We start from the raw sequence: 24,007 nt of genomic DNA, 5'->3' as shown, positions 1-24,007 counted from the left end.
TTGGAGTTTATTTTTGTGCATGGTGTGAGGGTGTGTTCTAGTCTCATTGCTTTGCATGCAGCTGTCCAGGTTTCCCAGCAATGCTTGCTGAATTGACTTTCTTTTTCCCATTTGATGTTCTTGCCTCCCTTGTCAAAGATTAATTGACCATAGGTGTCAGGGTTTATTTCCGGGTTCTCTATTCTGTTCCATTGGTCTGTCTGTCTGTTTTGATACCAGTACCACACTGTTTTGATGACTGTGGCTTTGTAGTATTTCTTGAAGTCTGGGAGAGTTATGCCTCCTGCTTGGTTTTTGTTTCTCAGGATTGCTTTGGCGATTCTGGGTCTTTTGTGGTACCATATAAATGTTTGGATTGTTTGTTCTAGTTCTGTGAAAAATGTCATGGGTAATTTGATAGGGATTGCATTGAATCTGTAAATGGCTTTGGGTAGTATGGCCATTTTTACAATATTGATTTTTCCAATCGAGGAACATGGAATATCTTTCCATTTCTTTACATCTTCTTTGATTTCTTTGATTAAAGTTTTATAGTTCTTGGTATATAGGTCCTTTACCTCTTTGGTCAGATGTATTCTGAGGTATTTGATTTTGTGAGGTGCAATTTTAAAAGGTATCGTATTTTTGTATTCCTTTTCTAATATTTCATTGCTGGTATACAGAAATGCAACTGACTTCTGAATGTTAATCTTATATCCTGCTACTTTGCTGAATTTATTAATCAGTTCAAGTAGTTTTGAGGTTGAGTCCTTAGGATTTTTTATGTATAGTATCATGTCATCTGCATACAGTGACAGTTTTATCTCTTCTCTTCCTCTTTGGATGCCTTTTATTTCTTTTGTTTGTCTAATTGCTGTGGCTAGGACTTCCATAACTATGTTGAAGAGCAGTGGTGAGAGTGGGCATCCCTGTCTTGTTCCAGATTTGAAGGAGTATTATATTTGTTGTGGGTTTATCATAAATGTCTTTGATTATATTCAGGAATGTTCCCTCTATACCCACTTTGGCGAGGGTCTTGATCATGAATGGATGTTGGACTTTGTCAAATGCTTTTTCTGCGTCTATTGAGATGATCATATGATCTTTGACTTTTTTTTTGTTAATGTGGTGTATGATGCTGATTGATTTGCGTATGTTGAACCATGCTTGTGAACCTGGGATGAACCCTACCTGGTCATGGTGTATAATTTTTTTGATATGTTGGATTCAGTTGGCTAAGATTTTGTTGAGAATTTTTGCATCTATATTCATCAATGATATTGGCCGATAGTTTTCTTTTTTGGTGGTATCTCTGTCTAGTTTTGGAATGAGGGTGATGGTGGCCTCATAGAATGTCTTTGGGAGTATTCCTTCTTCTTCAACCTTTTGAAAGAGTTTAAGGAGGATGGGCACCAATTCCTCTTTATATGTGTGATAGAATTCGCCTGTGAAGCCATCTGGTCCTGGACTTTTATTTGTAGGGAGTGATTTTATGACCTCTTCAATTTCATTTCTAGTGATCGGTCTGTTCAGTTGGTCTGTTTCTGTTTGATTCAGTTTTGGCAGGCTGTAAGATTCTAGAAAATTGTCCATTTCTTCCAGATGGTCAAACTTGTTTCCATACAGTTGTTCATAGTATTCTCTTATGGTTTTTTGTATTTCTGCTGTATCCGTTGTGATTTCTCCTTTTGCATTTATAATTTTGGTTATTTGAGTTCTTTCTCTCCTCTTTTTAGTGAGTCTGGCCAGGGGTTAGTCAATTTTGTTCACCTTTTCAAAGAACCAGCTCTTGGTTTTATTAATTTTCTCTATTGCTTTTTGAGTCTCTATTTTATTGATTTCTTCTTTGATCTTTATCATTTCTTTCTTTCTGCTGATTTAGGACTTTTTTGTTCTTCTTTTTCTAATTCGTTTAGGTGGAGGGTTAAGTTGTCAATTTGGGCTCTTTCTTCTTTTTTGAGAAAGGCCTGTATTGCTATAAATTTCCCTCTGAGCACTGTTTTCGCAGCATCCCATAGATTTTGAGAGGTTGTGTCTTCATTATCATTTGTTTCAAGGTAGTTTTTAATTTCCTTCTTGATTTCCTCATTGACCCATTGGTTTTTTAGTAGCATGTTGTTGAGTCTCCATGGAGTAGGTTTTTTCTCTTTCCTTTTCCCATGGTTGATTTCTAATTTCATGGCATTGTGGTCAGAGAAGATACTTGAGATAATTTCTATGCTCCTAAATTTATTGAGGTTAAGCTTTGTGTCCCAATATGTGGTCGATTCTTGAGAATGTTCCATGAGCATTTGAGAAGAATGTGTATTCTGATTTTTTTGCATGTAGTATCCTGAAGATATCAATTAAGTCTAACTTTTCTATTGTTTCCTTTAGGATCTCTGTTGCTTTATTGGTTTTCTGTCTAGAGGATCTGTCCATTGATGTGAGGGGGGTATTAAGTTTTACTACTATGATTGTATTCCCATCAATATCTCCCTTTATGTCTGTTAATATGTGTTGTATGTATCTGGGTGCTCCTGTATTTGGGGCATATATGTTGATGGTAGTAACATCCTCTCCTTGGATGGATCCCTTAATCATTAATTAGTGTCCTTCTTTGTCTTTCTTTATGTCTTTTGTTTTAAAGTCTATTTTGTCTGATATGAGCGTTGCAACTCCTGCTTTTCTGTCATGTCTATTGGCATGAAATACTTTTCCCCAGCCTTTCACTTTCAATCTATATGTATCTTTTGTCCTAAGGTGAGTTTCTTGTAGGCAGCATATTGAAGGTTTTTGCTTTTTTATCCACTCAGCCACCCTGTGTCTTTTGATTGGGGCATTCAGTCCATTGACATTTAAGGTGATAATTGATAGATGATTATTTATTGCCATTTTGAACCTCATGTTCCAGTTGATTCTATGGTTCTCCATTCTTCCTTCCTTTTTTTTTTTTGTTTTGGTTGGATGGTCTCCTGTTATTATCTGCTTGAGTGTTTTTTTTTTTTTTTTTCATTTTTTGCAAATGCAATATTTAGTTTTGGCTTGTGGTTGCCCTGTTTTTTAAGTATGCTAACCCCTTCCTATAATTGTGTGTTTTAGCCTGATGGTCCTGTAAGTTCAAACACTTCATTATTATATTAAAATTAAGAAGAGAAACATACAAACAAAGAAAAAGGGTTATTTATTTCCTAACATCCCTTGCCCACATTTTATGGTTTCAATGACTCTTTTTTTTTCTTTTTAATTTTATTTTGTTTGAAGCATGTTCATGATTAAATCTGTATGCTGGCTTATTTGAGTGACTGCTCTCTGATTGCAGTTTCCTCAGTCCTAGTTCTTCCTCTTCTTCTTTTTTTTTTTCTTTTTCTTTTTTCTTCCCTTTCCTTCCGTTCTTTTTTCTTAGCTGTTGTAGAATGTTTAGGACAAATGATTAAAAATATTTCTCTATTAAATCAGATGTCTGGACGTCCTCAGGAATGCTTTCTGTCAACATATTTGTTTTATGCTCATCATTTTTCTTATTTCTTTGTCATAAGTTTTATTAAAAATTGGACATTTTATTGTGACAATATGCTAATTATGGAAATCATATTTCCCATTTGATCAGGGTTTAATTATTTTGATTGTTTTTATTATATAAAGCTTCAGCAATCTTTTTTATTTTGAGACTTTGTCTTTTTTTTCCTTTTTGCAAAGACTTACTTATCAAGTATGATAACTGAAATTCTCAGTTCCTTTAGTTCATCTTCAGCTAATGCACAGACAGATTTCTTTGCTGCCAGAAGTTGAAATAAAACAAAAATAAACAAAAAACTATCATAAAATTAAGAAAAGAAATTGGTAACCTTTGCTATTATTGACAGACTGGTTCTGTGTTGGTGTACACCTTCACTCTTATGCTAAGCTTAATTTGAGCCTATGAATCAGCCCTTCATATTGAAAGCTGAACTCTTCTTAGTACTTTTCTGATTGTGTGCCTGAGCTCTCTTCTGTCTCTCTATATTCTTTCCTATACACAGCTGCTTCCAAATGTCTTAATTTCTCACATTGTCACTCCAGCTTTTCTCCTGGTCTTTGGATTGCCTATTGTGTGTCTTTACCTCAGATATCTTGTCCTTGCTGTCTGTAGCCACCTTATCATTTTTATGAGCAGTGGCTGCCACTTTTCCTTTATGCTTTTTGAGTTACACAAAACAGAGTGATCACCTTACTTCAGTCCTTTAGGTATCTCCCCATGAAGTTAGAACAGACTTAGAGAATACTTTTCAAATAAGAACTGTTCTGCTCCCTTCAGTTCAAGGAGGCATTACTGAGTCCAAGATTGCACTGCTTGCTGCATGACAGACCAGTAAATCAAGAGATGAGATATTGGGGCTTTTTTTTTTCTTTTTTTTTTTTTTGGAAAGCCAGCAAACCAAGAAGATGGTGGACTAATATCCAAAAAAACCATCTTACCCAATTTAGAATTCAGGCTTATTTTATACTAAAAGGGAAGGGGATGTGGCTGAGTATTGTAAACTTCTTGGTGCTGGCCAGACACTGGAGGGGAAGTAATAATCCTTTGTTCCTGCAGTTGTCCATGTATATCTGGTCATGATGTTCCTGTAAACCTTCAAGAAGGCAAATCTTATTCTTTGTTATGCAACTTTTTAAACTCCATATGAATGGAAAACTGTTACACATTTAAAAGTTAAGACTGGGAGGCAGAACCTTGCTAATGGGCTATCATGTGTATTTCAGGCTCTAGGTAATTTTCTTTTATAAAATGGTGCTGAGCAGGCATGACTAAACCCAGACAACAGAGCACAAAGGCTAGAGCAAAAGGAATATTCAGGTTTGTTCATCTCTGTTACAGAGGAGCAGTGAGAGCCAGTGGCTGCCACTGAAGACCTACATTGTCACTGCAGCACGGAAGAGGTAGGGCAATGGTTAGTAAAATTGCTATACAACTTTGTTTTGCAACTGGTTTTTTGATTGGGCACGTCCTTTGATATTCTAAGTGTCTGACTATATTCCAGACCTGTAAAAATGTGACTAGGATGGCTTCTGGTTGTTCCTTTGATGTTTCTGTGGGGTAACAAGAACTTGCAGGTTTCTAGTCTGCCATGGTGCTGACATTACTTCCCCACTGCATCCATTTTTAAATCTAGTATTATTATTTTAAGTGCTTTTTTTTGGATTAGTGGACAGTAACAAGTCAAAATTACTATTTTTGATTGCCACTGACACTTCACATGTTTCTTGACTTTAACAAGAAGGTATGTTTTCCATTTTATAAGTATTTTGTTTACTGAATTTGCCATTTTACATATTGAAAATTTCCTATTAAATTTTAATACATTTTACAGGATAAAAATATGAGTCATTCTTATTATATTTTCTTTTATTGTTTTAAACTTTCATGAATGAGAGTTGTTTTATTGTCTGAAATTTATGATATGGGACAAATGATTGGTAACTGACTGTAACCTAACAGAAATTTGTTGTACTGAGAGTGTATATTTTTAGGTAGTACTTTCAGATAATAATATATAGATTTCAAGTTTTTGTTTTTCATCCTAAAGAATATTAAACTTTGCTATGTTGCTCAATTCCCATTTCCTCCATTCTTCTACTGAAGAAAAACACAAATCTGTTTGTAAAGAATGGGAGTACATTTGCATGTTTATTGTTTTCTCCTCTCCATTCATTACAAATGGATGGATTGTTTTGTGCAAGTGGCATAGGCTGGCTCCTGCCAAGGCTGATAACTTACCCTGCTCAGTGAACTGATCTGAGCAAGGTTTGCTCCCTGGCATAGGAGTCTCCTGACTTGATCACTTGTTCTGACATCCTGACCTTCTGACTTACGGTATTTTGAAACTGTACCTCCAAATGTTTCATTCACTCAGATAATACCCTTTGATTATACATTAACTTTTCAAAGAGCTAATTTCTATTGCTATTTGGATAAATAAAGATTTTATATTTGGTGATCTTAAAGAACTTGAAAATATTTACAATTTTAAAATTTTCTTGAATCATGAGATTTCAGAATAAAGAAGAAGCACAGAACCAGATTGCTTTATGAAGTTAGTGCTGGTCAGACCCATGGCCATTACACACCAAGAATTTTGGAACATGGGGAGCAAGATAGAATAGAGTAGATGGAAGAAACTGAGTTTGAGAACATTAATTTTACTTTATGCACAAAGTATTATTCTTGTAATCATCTTAACCACATAAACACTTGCTGACTTAATGACATTATATTTTACTAATAATTATATCTACAGTTTTAAATAATTTGCAGTTTACAATACATGTTGACATATGTCATTATTTTCATCTTCATAATAGCTCTGTGGAATAGATGATACTATTTTTGTCGTCATTCTCATTTATGATTATGAGTAATGAATTCAGGTATTTTATTAAGATTTAGAAAGGATTAAATTACAGAGGCAGGCCTCAAACCATACATTCTAACTCTATACAATTTAGGTGCCTAATAGAGGATGTGATATAGACAATCTGAGATAGTTAAGTTTGCCCACAAAATATTGGCAGTAAACTATGGCTACAATAATCAAAGATTCCTATAAAATTATTTTCTGTCCCTGCCATTATTTGATGAGTTTTGAATAGTACAGCTTCTTGCCATAAGCAAAAATAAAGGAGGACAGTGGGCTGGATAAGATAAAGAAAAATTAAACTTTAATATCTGGTCAAAATTTAAACCTTTCATGTCAGGATGTGTCATTTCTGATATGAAAATGAACTTTGGAATGAGATAAATGACATGTTGGATAAAATTATTGTGCCCAATTATACTGGCAGAAGAGTTTGTAACTCAATTTGGAAAGTGACAAATTTCTTCTAACATTTTCTCTTGATAAAATTATATAAGCATAAAGGAGAACCAGAGCTTAAAAAGCAAAGTTAAATATATATAGATGTAGTCCGTGGCAATTAATGAAATATTTACATGCAGAATCTGTTTTTCCATTTGACCCTTAAATTCATATTTGTGGAGTACACTATTATTAAGGTTTTTATTTCTTTTACTAAAAATTAGACCTTGCTGTACAGGTCAATATGGCACTGTGTTCTTGAGTTTTTCTCATCATCATCTCAAGATAAAATAAAATATGGAGTTTCTGATAGTAATTTCTTCAACCCTTCCCTTAGAAATTTTCCCTATGCAGAGCAAAAGAAAAAAGTAGGGTCAAGGTTTCACAGAATTATGTACATATTTTTTCCCCTGAAAACTAACGGAAGCTTACCAGCAATATACATCTGATCTCTTAAGATGCAATTATTTACATATGTGTTTACTTTTTAAATAAATTAATTGGAGTTCCCACTGTGGCTCAGTGGGTTAAGGCCCAACTAGTACTTATGAAGATGAGGGTTTGATCCCTGACCTCACTCAGTGAGTTAAAGATCTGGAGTTGATACAAGCTGTGGAGTAGGTCACAAATGTGACTCAGATATGACATTGCTGTGACTGTGATGCAGGCCTGCAGCTGCAGCTCTGATTTGACCCCTAGCCTGGGAACTTCCATGTGCTGTACATTTGGCCCTAAAAAGAATAAATAAGTAAATTTGTTATTCTGATTTCCTCTTCCTAAAACTTGTAGACCCCTCACAGTTATGTGTAACACCTGCCAGTTCAGATGCTAGCACATGTTAAGAATATTTATTCATTCTCAGCTAAATAAAAACCTGATAAAATATGATAAATCATGTCAAAGCTATTATCCATCTCCTCAGGATCATGTAACATCATTAGTCATGTTTAAAGGTTAATTATTGATATCTTCTCTACCTTAAAATGATATTGATAGTTAAAAATAAAAAGTGATTTTTATCAAAATAAGTATTTCATATGCATACTTTATCCTTTTTCAGATGTTTTCCTGTCTATCTAATTAAACTCCACAAAACCACTATATAAGAACTAGAAAAATCATCTCACAATTCTCATTTGACACATACAGAAACCTAGTGAGCAAAGGGAGCCAGATTCATGGTAAAGCTACTACCACATCCTGATATCAAGTTCATTATGTGGTAATTAGCTTACGTGTAAGCTATTGGAATGGCCAAAAAGAAAGGAGAGGAGGAGGAAAATATTGATAATACCAAATGCCACAATGGGTGAAACAATCATGAAAATGAATTGGAACACTCATAAATTACTGGTGAGGCAGCAAAAGGTTACAGCCACTCTAAAAAATAGATAGCACTTCTTAAAATGTTTGACATGCAATTACCATATGACCCAGCAAGCTCACTCCTGGGTATTTACCCAAGAGAAAAGACAACTTACATTGGCACAAAAACTCATACATAAATGCTTGTAGCAGCTCTCCTCATAATCATCCTAATATAGAGATAACCTAAATGGCTTTTGATTGTTGAAAGACTAAACTATGGAACATGTATACAATGGAATACTACCAAGGAATAACATAACATACTGTTGCTGTATACAACTTAACCGAATCTCTCTCGAAGTCATTATGTTGAGTGAAAGAAGTCAGTTTCAAGTAGTTACATAGTGTATGTTTTTATTTATATGACAGTCTCAGAAGGAGTTTGATGGAAAACAGATCAGTCCTCTTCAGAGGTTAGGAGTGGGTGGGCTAGTGCAAGTGTTAATATGACAGTGTGTTCTGGAGATAGTGAAAATGTTTTTGTTTTTGACTGTAGTAGTGGCTATAAGAATCTATAGCTATGTTCAAATTGATGAAAATATATAAACAATTCATTTTTACTCTAAGACAATTTAAAAAATAAAATTTTTAAAATTAATTTTTTTAATTAAAAAAATTGTTAAGCATAATACATAGATAATATAAGTCCAGGCAATTTAATTGTTTTTCTAGTATCCTTTGCCAACATAAATATCATCTACAGTATAAATAAAATAATTATAGATTTCTTTGTAAAATTTTGAATTAAAAAAAAAGTAAAGGAAGATTAGTTGAATGACATACTCAGAGTATTGCTTTCAATAAGATAATATTTTCCTGATATCTTATATGAGCTTCATTGTGTCTTCTTCATTTAGAAGACTGTCAAAGTAGGTGATATACATTTAAAATAACTCATATTTAGAGGTACTATGTCCTTCACCTTTTAAAAAATCCATAGCTGACAAATTTTTAGAGACTTTAATATTGTCATTGATGGTAGGGGACAAGCTAGAAATAATATTCTCAAAATTAGCTCAAAATAATAGTAGGAATCCGTTGTAAGATTGTGTATTGATTAAAAAGGAATTATCCACTGCTCTCCTTTCTAGGATTCAGAACTTCACAGCAGGTGCCTATAAATATTGAAGACAGATTCATGAATTCCTAAGGGGTTTCCATTCACAGTTCTGTATTATTTCTGATTAACATGATGATGAAGAGTTATCTAATTCAATAGTAATATGTTAACACGCAGAAAGCAAGCTGATAATATTCTGTGGATAAATTCAGATTTTGTTTAAACTGTTTCCTTTCTATCAGCTTGTTTTGGGTTAACAAATTCAGATGGCAATTGTTTCATTTGTAGTTTTAAAATTATATTTTTAAAACACAAATAATTAGGGTGAAAAAATCTGCATAATAGTATTGGGGATCCAAAGGACTGATAATAATGAGATTTACTAATAAATGACAGAATGGTGTCCCCTCTCCCCTCCCCCATCCCGCCGACAAATGTGAAAATCTCTGTGGATGTAACAGCTTTATTAGGATATAATTTGTATATGGAGTTCCCTTTGTGGTTCTTGGCTTAAGGAAAGGACCCAGCCTTGTCTCTGTGAAGATGTATAGCCATCCTTGTGGGTGTGAAGTGGTATCTCATTATGGGTTGATTTTCATTTCTCCAATAACTAGTTATGTTAAATATTATTTCATGTGCTTATTGGCCATTCATGTACTGAAACATTTTGCCCATTTTAATGTCATGTTACAAGTTTTTTATATTATTAAGTTGTAAGTGTTCTTTAGCTATTTGAGATATGTCCCTTATCAGATTAATGAATTCCAAGTGTTTTTCTCCCAGTCTGTGAATGAATTTTTCACTTTCTCATGGGGTTCTTTGAAGCATAAAAATTTTAATTTTGATGATCAGAAAACTTAAGATGTATGCAGAAAATGTACAGTAAAGGGGTCATGTAAATTATAGTATTTATTGTAAGTTCATATTAAATTGAATTGAAAACACAAATGTCTTTCCTTTAACATGAATTGTGTGCTGAGCTAAAATATAATGCAAAAGCAGTGGTGCATTTCTGTGGGTATAGACATGATAATGATGGGGGCGTTTAGCCTAGTTATAGTTTGTGACAGTATTACTGTGACTCTTAAAGTCAAGGAATGGTGGATAAAGGGGATCTGAAAATATTTAGGGCTCTTCCAGTTTCCCAGTTTTCTCCCTTCCAGTTATATGGTAAGATTACAGGCAGAAGTGAAAAACAACATTTCAACTATCTGTAGACAGTGATTATCACTTTCTTTTCCTTTTACCAAGAAGACAGGCAATGTTCCAGAGAGAGGCTATGACATGAGGCAGAGCCCCCAGCTCACTTACAGTGGACATGACACATGGCAAAGAAATAACCCTTTGTCAGAGTTCTCATTGTGGCTCAGTGGGTTAAGGACCCAATGTAGTTTCTATAAGAATGCAGGTTTGATCCCTGCCCTTGCTCAGTGGGTTAAGAATTTGACATTGTCACAAGCTGTGCTATAGATCTCAGATGCAGCTCCAGTTTGACCCCTAACCCAGGAATTTCCATACGCTGCTGGTGTGGCTGTAAAAAGAAAAAGAAAAGAAATACCCCTTGGTAGACTCAAGATATTGAAATTTCGTTGTTGTTCATTTCCGGAGCATAGCCTAGGTTCCCTGACTTGGCAATTGCAAAATGTATTAAGCACATGTCTCTGATACCCATAGATTACATATTTTCTTACTATTAAATCAGTGTTCTATCTCCATTTTGCAGATGAGAAACCTGACAACTTCTTATAGGTTATATAGTAACTTGGAAATTTTAGTAAATTCCCTTAGGCTTCAGAGTTGGGATCTAAACTTATTTCTGCTTGACACTCATTTCAGCTCACACTCATTCAAAAAACTGCTTTCTGGACCCATGTCTATATGAACAAAACTAGAAGTGGAAATTAAAGTGGTATTATTAAATTTTGTTGTTTGATCTCCATCTCCTAAAATGAAACCCCTGTTGCAAATCTATAATTAACTTAGATTCAGATATTTACAAAACTGAATTTAACAAGCAATATGCTAGAGTTATGGCTCTCTGTCCCAGAAAACAAACAAAAAGAGTAACCAAACGAAATGAGTTGTGTTTTGTTGCCTCTTTCTTGATTAAAAAATTTTATGTTTTTCAAAATTCAAAACATATGATAGCAAAAGTCATATTTGGTTGAATATTTCAATTATAAACAATTATAGTCTTTTTACAGAAAAAAATATATAGAAATTTACAAGTTGGAGTCCACCATAATGAATTAGAAACATGAACTTCATATGGATATAGGAAGCAAAGCAGACAAAGCAGAAAATCTAGTACACTTGAGGTACTGAGGCAAAATCTGCCACAAAATATGCAGAATCTATGCCAGCCATTTCGTTATGCATTGGAATTTGATCGAGTCAAATTTATTATCAGAGTAAATTCTGTTATCTGTGTCATGAGACTACCAAAAATAGATTATATGATTTGTATTGTTGTTGTTTGTTTTGCATAAATTGGAAGAAGCAGCCATGTGGCCAAGTGATAAGTATAAATTCAATAGTCCAGTTACTTGGGAAAAGAACAAAACATTGTGTGTGCATGTGTCTGTGTGTCAGTTTTCTTAGGTACACCTTAGCCTGCCAAAAGAGAGTGAGGTCACAAATCTGGAACTACTACTGAAGGGTGGACATTATGGGTGGGACAAAGGTGAGAAGTTAGGTGGGAACTGTTGACTTAATCCCACTATTTCATAGCTAAGAAGATGCATGGACTAGGGGAAGAATGTGGATTTGGAAATCAGGCTTACTCATTTTGAGTTCCTTAAAAAAAAATACATCTGGCAAAGTATTTAATCTCTTTGCAGGTTTGTCTTACAAATTAAGAGTTCATATTGTAATATACCTTGCATTATGCCTGGCAATCTGGTGCTCACACAAGCACTTGGGCAAAAACAAGTATTGTTATAGATGGCAATTCTGCCACGCTGAGAGTTCCACTTCGTCTCCTATAAAATAAGGATAGAAATATTCTGCTGGTTATAATGAGTGCCTTGAGTGATATTTATAAAACGGAAGATGACATTAGTTATTTTCCCTTTAGGAGCACACACACACACACACAAACACACACACACAATGTTTTGCTTTTTCCCCTACATAGCCCTGTCATTGAACTTGTACTTAGCTCACTGATAGCCACCTTGCTTCTTCTTCCAATTTATGTCAAACAAACATAGGTCCTTTCACAACACAGTAATGAAATATCATTTCCCAGGGTCATATTAAACTTCACATTAGAGGAAAACAAATTTAGGTCTTTACTCAGTTTATCATTAAATTCATGTTTGCAGACAAAAATCAAACAGTACAAAAATGGGTCTACCTTCTCAGAATCATACTAACATTAAGAGTTTTATACAAATTCAGCCTTAGCATTCTACTCCTCCTCTTTTATGCTAAACTCTGGTCTAGACGTTTAATTCTACAAGCTGTATGTACTTGCCTTTCTTGTGTATCTGTTACACACTGAGCCTCTAAAGGCAAAGCTTTATTGTCCTCCACCCATTACACAATTGAAGCTCTCCTGTGTTTCTGTTACTCACTTGCCCATTATTTCTCTAACAGAGGAGGGTACACACAACAACACAGATGCTGTCACAATTACACCCTCCAGAGGCTATAACACCATAATTGGCATAACCTCCCTAATAAAGATAAGTGTTTCTATAGTTTCATTTCATCTTTGGATGGGGATTCATACATACTGGAAAGGATAAGAACTCTGTAATCAGAAAGAACTCATTTGAATACATGTTCTGCCCCACGTGAGATGTGTGTGTGACAGTAACGAGAGTGTGCAAGCTTCAGCTTACTGATCTGTAAAATGGGGATATTGGAATTTAGTTTGACTGGCTGTTGTAAGATTTAAAACATGATGTTTGAAAGTTCTGAACATATAACTTGAACTCAGTCATTCAGATTTTACATTCTACAGGTGAAGGGACAGGGCTCAGGAAAACTGATTTGGTCAGAGTCACACAGCTTATTAATTACAAGTTGGGAAACTTTATATCTAATTTCCATTATAAGATTAGATCTTTCTGTTCAATTCCCAAAGCCCTGCAGTTTTTTCTCTTGTGAAAGCCCACTGACATTGTGCTACAAATTCAAATGTATTCATAACCTGTCTTAAAGAATCCTAATTTTAAGATGGTTATTCATTTAACACATTCCTTTTATAATATTTAACTAATATCTTCTGTGCCAGACTTTCTGATTTGGATTACATTTCATTGTTATAGGGTGAACATACATTCTAAGGTCGAAAACATGGCAGTTTTGATAGTGAAATGTAGTGGGACAGATACTAAGCCAGGGAGGATGCCAGGAAAACAATTGAAAAATGGGATTTTCCTGAGCAAAGGGAAGACATATAGTTACCTTTTTTATAGGATAAGAACAAGATCGAGGTGGCAACCTCAAAAAAAATGGGAAATTACCCCAACTTTAAATGTGTTTAATAACACCTACTTCAAATGAAAGATGTAAGAAAAAAAGACAGTGTGGATAAATCATTACCTCATAGCTAAAACTATTATTTTGAGATTTGTGAAATTTGCTAGCTAAAATATTTGAAAATATGGACAATTAACTCAGAACGATGTGTATGTGAGTTACTCAGTAGCAAATGGGCAAGCCCTTTCTTGAAAATGTACAAATTAATCCTTCAATGTCACAAACTTGTACAGGAGAATTCTGGCATCAACTTCTAGGAAACATGCATATATGATAGGGGGAAATTTACCTGTGTTTAATTAGCAGAAAATTCATTGTCGTCTTTAATTCCCTTCAATTTTCCAAACCTTACAATGTGCTTATAAAATGACCAAATCTCTCAATCCATTGGTGATGTGTTTGTAGATATCAATAGCAACAATTTTAAGTTTTGTCAAGTTTCTCTCTTTAGAAGTTTACTTATTATCAGCATTATTGCACTGAAATTAAGTGCAAGATCATCTTTTTGTTAAAAATCTCTATAATACTCAATAGAATGATTTTAAAATAGGGTTGCTGCTTTAATGAAAGGGGGAGAGAAAGGAAGAAAGGAAGGAAGGAGAAAGAAAGAAAAAGCAAGCAAGCAAGAAAGAAAGACAGAAAGAAAGGAAGGAAGAAAAAAAGGAAGGGGGAAGGAAGAGAAAAAAAAAAAAAAAAACCAGAGGGAATGTTTCCTGATTTCCTCCAGAGCCTGGAAGTATTTCTTTTCAACATCTTATATGCTTATGCTTTCTGCAAAGATCTATATTCTTTATTTGTTAAATGTCTAAGAACATTTGCTTATGTGAAGGCAGCTCTAAAGTATTAGATATTAAATGTTTGCTTGGTTTAGTGAAACATGGATCTTTCGGAATAAGTAGATATGCCACCAGCAAAAAAAAAACATATTGAATAATAAAATGTTCACAGTACCCAGCATTTTTTGGTAACTCTAAATTTATTTATAGATTTCATCTTCCTAATAGTAGTCAGTGCATCTCTGTTTTATGGTGTACAAGGGCATCCAGAGGGAGAATTCATTCTAATCATATTTAGCATCACAGAAATCACCACACAAACAAATCATCCAGCCTCTCACATCTGTAAACAATGGGGAGACAGATGATTACATTGCTAAGCACTTTACCTGGGAACTAGTTTTCACTGGTTGAAATGTTGATTTTTTTCCTACAAACTGCATTTCTTTCAATGCTGAATAAATTATAGAAATCTACTAACTTTGGGGCAAAGTTTGAATACCATTTTCACTTTTATTAATTTATAAAATTTGTCCAAAAAAGGAACAGAGATTTTTATAATATAATTCCAGGTAAGGCCAAAAAATATTAATTCAAATAAAAATAAAACAATAAAGGGGTTCAGTGGATTAAGGATCCAGCCATGTCACTACTGTGTCTCTGGTTACAGCTGTAGTTGGGATTCCATCCCTGGCTGTGGCACTTCTGCATGCTGCAGGTGTGGCCAAATAAATAAATAATAAATAGCACTAAGAAAAAAATGAAAATTAGATGGTAAGGATAAAAAAATATATACATAAAATTTATTGTTTATTTATTTATATTTGCATACATCGGTACTGTTTGTCCATTATGTCAAAAAGAAACCCAGTGGATTGTTGCTCTTTAGTAAGAAGTACATAAGTTGATCAAGAGCCTGTAATTGAAATCTTCACAATCTTCTCTACTTCAATATAATTTTTTATTAGTTTGTAACTGATGCTATAGCCGAACACCTATGTTATAACCATATTTGAAAATCACAGAGTTCCTGCTGTAGCACAGTGGGTTAAGAATCCGACTGCAACAGCTCAGTCACTGTGGAGGCACAGGTTCAATCTCTGGCCCAGCACAGTAGGTTAAAAAGATCTGGCATTGCCACAGCTATGGAGTAGATTGCAGCTGCAGCTGGGATTCAGTGACTCGCCTGGAAAATTCCATATGCTGTGGGTGTGGCCGTAAAAAAAAATCACAAGATCTATTACTTTTTATTTTGCCTTTGTGCTTATATAAATAACCATTCCCTCATCTTCAAGCTATATGGAAAAGTACTTAATTAAGTGCCAAGACAATTCCTCCATAGGAATGGGAGAGAATGTAAGTTCAAGTTGGTGGTTATATGTGTAGGAAGAGTCTCATAGTGAACTTCTGATTACTTCTGTTCTTCTTATTGAAACAGAAACAGGATTAATGGTTAAAACTGAGGATAATGGGAGGAGGTGTTGGAAGACTGAGAAGAAAGAAAAAATAATAGTCATCCAACATTAAAGGGGCGTGCAGTAAGCACACCAAAAAAAGAAAAAAAAAAGAAAGAAAAGAAAAGAAATATTCATCCACAAGAATGGAAAGTATGGACCAAGATAATAGAGTCAGAAATAAGAAGACACTTGACATTAGTGACTAAGAGCTTAAGGAAAAATCAGATAGAATTACTGTGCTTTATTCTTTTCCTAGATTCAGATGATCAAGTTAGACAACAGTATTAGAACTTTATTTAATCATGTTTGAACTGTTGCTGGCAAATGAAGACTAGACAAGGACAAGTGTGGTTGTGGACAAGAGAGATCATAATGACTGACCATCATATGATTTGAACTGTTAAGAAGGGAAGTAAGGGAATGAGAAGAGATAAGATGAAGAATGTTGAAACTATGGTAAAACTAATAAATTGGGCTTCCCTGCATCTTTCCACGGATTGAAAGATCGGGTACTATATGGAGTGAACAAGAGAGTTAGACAATTTTGGTCAAGAAAAGAAGTCATTATGGGGATTGTGACAGGGTTGCAATTATTAATAAAGATAAATTCCAGGTATAACCAATGAAACACAAACACAAGAGTAAAATTTTAAGGAACCAAGTGAATAAGAGTAGCAAGTATTATATATATATATATATATACATATATATGTGTGTGTATGTATACTTATATGTGTGTGTGTGTATGTGTGTGTGTGTGTGTGTGTGTGTGTGTGTGTATGGAAATCACTAAGAATCAATACAAGATTAGTTGGAAAATATAATAGTTACCCAGGAGTTAGAATCTCAAGGAATAGAGAGAATAAGCTTATAAATGTCTATAAACATGGAGTATTGGGTGACAATCTCCTTACTATCCATTCAAAACAGGTTGTTTTTAGAGAAAAGGGAGGGAAGATAATTTATAATTTGTATAAATATTAAAGTGGGTGCCTTTCCTCCTATGAGGCCAGTGACAGAATTATAGAAAACACCTAACTTTCACATCCTGCAGCCAAATCCAGGTAGAGATTCAAGCCTGTGATTCTACCAAATCACAGAGCACAATCTGTAGCCCCATCTGACCAGGAATCACAAACAGTGACCCAGACTGGCCTTGGAGCACAGTTTCCAGTCTAATCCAACTCTAGGATACTGCTAGAAGCTCTGCCTCAGCAGATACCAGAGACCTTGTTCAACCACACACTACAGTCCATGTCTTGTCTCATCATAAAGACCATCGTGAAACCCTGCTCAATCTCAGGGCACAGCCTGTGACCCGACCACAGATCATAGAGCACAGTCTGAGGTCCTTTCTGACAGTGAAGTCAAGCCTGCAGGCACACTTAGACACAAAGTCCAGCCAGCAGCACCACACAGCACAGCCTGAGGGCCCATTCAAACATGAACAATCATCATGACCCAGAGCAATGCATACTCATGGGATCCAACCAGTGGCAGTTCCCTGGCAGGGAACATAGCCTGCAACCCTGCCTGACTAGGGGTGATTAAAGGACTCTACTAGTGGTCACCTGATTGTGCATACAGCTAGCAACTCCTCAAGACCACACATCCCACTCAAATGCAGAGCCAGCCAGTGGCACACCTTCCTGTTGACTCCATGGCTTGTCCAATTAGAGGACCTGATAGAATGCCCTGCCAGTCCTACAGACTCCATCTGCTGACCAATCCAGTCCCTTGAGCTCAATTAACACTGAAAGTTTTTTTTCCTGCCAAAACTGGACTATAAAGACTGGAAGAGGAGATCCTTGACTCAAATGGGTAAATACCAACAGAAGGATACAAGAATCATAAGATATCAAATAAACATTACACCATTAAGGAAAGCAATAAACCTCCAATAACTGACATTTAAAAAATTGAAATCTTCTAAAGTCTTTAGAATAATCCTTTTTAAAAATATTCAAAGATCAACAATAAAACACAAACAACTAAATAAAATTAGGAAAATAACATATGAACACACTGAGAAGTTCAACAAAGGAATAGGAACTATAAAAACTCCAAAACTGAAGATTACAATAATAGAACTGAATAATTCAATAGAGACAACAGCAGGCTCAATCAAGAAGAAACAATGAACTTGAAGACAAATCACTTAAAATTATCCAGTCAGAGGACAAAAGAAAAAAATATATAAAAAGAATAAAGAAAACCTTTGGGATGTATGGGATAGCATCAAAAGAAAAAAATATATGCATTATGAGAGTTCTAAAAAGAGAAGGGAAGAAAGAAGAGAAAGTTTTACTTTAAAAAATGCATGAATACTTCCCCAAATTGGGGAGAAAAATGAGAAGTCAGATTCATTAAGCTAAAAGGACCCCAAATAGATTTACTTTGAAAAGGGTTACACTTAGTCACATTATAATTAAGTTGTTAAAAAAAAAGAGAGAACTTTGAAAGCAACAAGAGAAGAGTGACATATGTACAAAAGAACCTTTATAAAATGTTAAGTAGATTTATCAACATAAACTTTGCAGGCCAGAAGAGAGTGGAATGATATACTCAACATGTAAAGAGGAAAAAAAAATTCAACCAGAATTAATATACCCAGCAAAACTGTCCTTTGGAAATTAAGAAAAGACTTTCCCAAACAAACAAAAAATAAAGAGTTCATCAGAATTAGTCCTGCCTTAGAAGAGAAATGCTAAATGGTGTTCTATATGCTTAAATTAAGGATGATAATTAACATTTTCAAAACATATCAATGTGTCAAAACATAAGTAAAGTATATGGATAATCCCATTTGTAGCAACATGTATAGACCTAGAAATTATCACACTAAGTGAAGTTAATCAAACAATGAAAGACAAACATCATATGGTATCACTTATATATGGAATCTAAAAAAGGATACAAATGAACTTATTTGCAGAACAGAAACAGACTCACAGACTTTGAAAACAAACTTATGGTTACCATAGGGGACAGATGGTTGGAAGGGAAGGACTGGTGGCTTGCAGTTGGCATATGCACACTGAGGTATATGGAATGATTGGCCAAATGGGGACCTGCTATATAGCACAGGGAACTCTACCCAATATTCTGTGATAATCTATGAGGGAAAAGAATCTGAAAGAGAAAGGATGTGTGTATATGTATAACTGAGTCACTTTGTTGTACAGCAGAAATGATCACAACATCGTAATCAATTATCTTTCAATAAAACTTCAAAAAAAGGATATAAAGTCAAATTCTCAAGTATTATAACAGTGGTACATAAATCACTTACAGTTCTATATACAAAGCTTAAAAACTAAACTTTAAGTAAGATTTATGGTTTTTAAATACACAATGTAAAATCGATGTGGAGTTCTCATCATGGTGCAGCAGAAATTAATCTGACCAGGAGTCATGAGATTGTGGGTTCGATCCCTGGCCTCACTCAGTGGGTTAAGGATCTAGCGTTGCCGTGAGCTGTGGTGTAGTTTGCAGAATCAGCTTGGATCTAGCATTGCTGTGACTGGTGTAAGCTGGCAGCCATAGCTCCAATTAGACCCCTAGCCTGGGAACCACCATATGCCAAAGGTGTGGCCCTAAAAAGCCAAATAAAATAAAATAAAAAAGATGTAAACTGTACAAATCAATAACCTGAATTATGAGTAGGAGGGAAGTAAAAGTATAGTTTCTGTATGATATCAAAGTTAAGCTGTTATCAAGTTCAGTTAGACTGTTATAACTATATGATAGTTTATGTAAGCCTTATGATAACCACAGAACCTGTACTAGATACACCTGAGAGTGTAATAAAGGAGTCAACACATACCACTACAAAAGCAATCAAATCACAAAGGAAGACTGCAAGATAAAGAAAAAAAAGGAAGAAATGATCTACAGAAAGGTCAAAAAAGAATTGCAAAAAGGCAATAATAAGTCTTTTCCTATCAATAATTACTTTAAACATAAATAGGTTAAGTTATATAATCACAAGTTATATGATGCCTAAATAAACAAGACAAACAATATTCTGCGTACAGTAGACTCAATTTAGCTTTAAGGACATATATTTGCTGATAGTGAAATGATGGTAAAAGATAGTCCAGACAAATGGTAAAAAAAAGAAATGGGCAAATATACTCATATCCAGTAAAATATACTTTAACCTAAAAATAGTCACAAAACAGAATAAGGGCTTATATAAGTTCTTATATAACGATAAATTAATCAATTTCTCAAGAAGATATAACAGTTATAAATAAGCTCACAGCCAAAATTTGAGCATGTAAATACATATAGTAAATACAGAATTAGGTTTTTGAGAAATAATAACAAGAAAGCTCAATACCCTCCTCTTGACATTGGATAAATCATTCATATAGGGAATCAAAAAAGAACCAGTAGATTTGAATAACACTATAGACAAAATGGACCTAACAGACATATATAAAAAATTCTATTCAACAGCAAAAAAATTCACATTCTTCTCTAGTGCAAACAGAACAAAATTTTCTGGGACAGATCATCTACTAAACACACAAAAAAATATCCCAACAAATTCAAGGACATAGAACTTATATCAAGTGTCTTTTCTGGCCAGAACAGTAAAAACTGCAAATCAATAATAAAAGAAAAACTGTGGGAAAATTGAAAAATACAATTAAGCATTAAACTCATGAACAAATAAAAATGGAGATGAAAAATATCTTGAGATACATGAAAATGCAACATAACAAAATTTATGAGATGCAGCAAAAACAGTTCAAAGAAGAAAATTTATAGCTATAAATGCAAATATCAATAAAAAGAAAGATCTCAAAAAAGCCTAACATCACATCACAAGAAGCTGAAAAAAGAACCAAGTTCAAAATTAGCATAAATTAGGAAACAATGAAGATTAGAATAGAAATAAATAGAGGACAGGAAATAGTAGAAAAGGTTAACGAAGTATGAATTGGTTCTTTGAAGAGATAAACAAATTGACTAATGCTTAGCTAAACTGGAATTAAAGATGACTCAAATAAAATCAAAAATAAAAAAGGGAGTTCCTGTCCTGGTGCAGTGGAAATGAATCCGAATGGGAACCATGAGGTTGGGGATTTGATCCCTGGCCTCGCTCAGTGGGTTAAGCATTGCTGTGAACTGTGGTGTAGGTCACAGACACGGCTTGGATCTGACATTGCTGTGGCTCTGGCATAGGCCAGCAGCAACAGCTCCGACTAGACCCCTTGTCTGGGAACCTCCATATTCCATGGGCATGGCTCTAGAAAGGACAAAAGACAAAAATAAATAAATAAATAAATAAATATATAAATAAATAAAAGAGGAGGCATTACAACAGTTCACAGAAATAAAAAGGATCATAAAAGACTGCTTTGAACAATTATATGCTAACAAATTGGATAACCTATAGATATGAAAAATTTTCTAGAAATGTATAATTAGAATCAGGAAGGAGTAGAAAATTGGAGCAAATAACAAGTAAGGAGACTGAATCAGTAAAATTAACAAACAAACCTCCCAACAAAAAAAGTCCAAGAATCAATGTCTCACAGATTAATTCTAACACATTTTTAAAAAGTAATTAACTCTTATTTTTATTAAACTCTTCCTAAAATTTGACAAAGTGTGAACACTTCAAAACTCATTTTGCAGAGCCATTATTATCCTCATATCAAAACCAGATCAGGATACAAAGCAAGCAAACTACATAGAGGCCAAAATCCCTGATGCAAATTGATGTAAAAATTCTCAACAAAATATTGGCAAAGTGAATTGAACAACACATTAAAAGAATCATATACCATAATCAACTGAGATTCATCACTGAGTTGCAAAGATGAATCAACATAAGCAAATAAATCAACATAATAAATAACAATTGAATGAAAGATAAAAATCCTATAATCATAATAATACATGTAGAAAGGACATTTGAAAAGCATACTTTCATGGTAAAAATTCTCAATAAATTTAGTATAGAGGAACTGTACCTCAACACAAGAAGGGCCACAGTTAATATCATACACAATAGTGAAAAGTTGAAATCTTTGTCTCTATGATTAGAAGCGAGACAAGAGTGCCTGCTCTTACCTCTTTTATTCAGCATAGATCTGGAAGTCCTAGCTAGAGTAATAAGCCAAGAAAGAAAATAAGACATCTGAATCAGAAAGTGAGATGTAAAGTTGTCTGTTTTCAAATGAAATGAAGTTTTATAAAAAACACTAAAGACTGCCATAAAACAATTAGAACTAATAAATACGTTAAAGTTGGAAGAATTAATATTGTATCCTGCAACTTTAACATATTAGTTCTAATTGTTTTATGGCATAATAAAACAATATGCAACATAAATAAATCAGTTGCATTTCTATACACAAAAAATTAACTACTTGGAAATAAATAATGAAATTAATATCATTCACTTTAGTATTAAAAAAATATATTGTACTTAGGGATAAATATATCCAAGGAAGTGAAGGATCTGTATGCTGAAACTTATAAAACATTATTGACAGAAATTGAAGAATGATATAAATTTTTTTTTTAAAAATAAAAGTAAATAGATATCCTATATTCATGGATTGGAAGAATTAATATTGTTAAAATATTCATACTACCCAAAGCCATTTATAGATTTAATGCAATTCCTATCATGATTCAATGGCATTCTTTGCAGAATAGAAAATCAGTCCCAAAATTTGGATGGAAGCATGCAAAGTCTTGGAACATCAAAGCATATTCTGAGAAAGAACAAGCTAGAAACATCATGATACCTGAATTGTAGTCAACCATACTACAAAGCAATAGTAATCAAAATATTATCATATTGGCATAAAAATAATATTAGGCATATCGGCCAATGCAACAGAATAGAGAGCCCAGAAATACACACAATCAACTAAAGTTCAACAAAATTGTCAAGAATAGACAGTGGAAAAATAATAGTCTCTTCAATAAATTATGTTGGTACTAGATATCTCCATGCAAAAGAGTGAAACGAGACCCATATCTAATGCTACTACCAAAATTTTAACTCTAAATGGATCAAATACATAAATGTAAGACCCGAAACTGTAAAGCTTCTAGAAGAAAGTGCAGCTAAAGAAATCCTTGAAAGTGGTCTTTGCAATGATTTTTGAATGTGACACAGAATGCTTAAGGAACCATATCAAAAATAAATAAGTAGGATTACATCAAACTAAAATACTTCTGTATAGCAAAAAAAAAGTGATGAAAGGCAACTTAGAGAATGAGAAAAATACTTGCAAATACTATATAAGGAATTAATACCTAAAATATATAAGAAGCTTTTACAACTCCTAGCAAGAACAAACTCCTCCAATTTTTTAAAAGGGTAGAGGACCTGAAGAGGCAATTTTCCAAAGAAGATGTACAAATGGGTAACAGGTAAATGAAAAGCTACTTGACATCATTAATCATTAGGGAAATGCAAACCAGAACCACAGTTATTTAATGCACATCTGTTAGTTCATAACTATCAAAATGCAAACAATAACAAGTGCTGGAGAGGATGTGAATAGATGAGAACCCTTTTACACTATTGTTGGGAGTGTAAATTGGTACAACCCAGAATAGAAGTATGGAAGTTCCTTTAAAAATTAAAAATAGGAGTTCCCATCTTGGCACAGCGGAAACGAATCCGACTAGGAACCATGAGGTTGTGCATTCTCTCCCTGGCCGTGCTCAGTGGGTTGGGGATCTGGCATTGCCATGAGCTGTGATGTAGGTCGCAGACGCGGCTTGGATATGGTGTTTCTGTGGCTCTGGCATAGGCCAGCAGCAGCAGCCCCAATTAAACCCCTAGCCTGGGACCCTCCATATGCCATGGATATGGCCCTAAAAAGACAAAAGACCAAAAAAAAAAAAAAATCGGATTACCACCTAATCTGGAAATTTTGCTGTGAGAATTATATCCCGTGGAATTGATTTCACTCTCTTGAAGAGATATCTATTCCCCTACATTCACTGCAGCATTACTAACAATGGCTAAGATGTGAACAACCAAAATGTCCAGTGAGTGAATGGAGAAGGAAAATGAAT

Source organism: Sus scrofa, chromosome 15, assembly GCF_054392235.1.
Source record: "Sus scrofa isolate SSC_HxYL_T2T_F1_AM1 chromosome 15, Sscrofa_HxYL_maternal_Yorkshire_Landrace_v2.0, whole genome shotgun sequence".
In the NCBI taxonomy this organism is placed as follows: Eukaryota; Metazoa; Chordata; class Mammalia; order Artiodactyla; family Suidae; genus Sus; species Sus scrofa.
The sequence above is the reverse complement of the archived record's forward strand: the minus strand, read 5'-3'. Positions refer to the sequence as shown.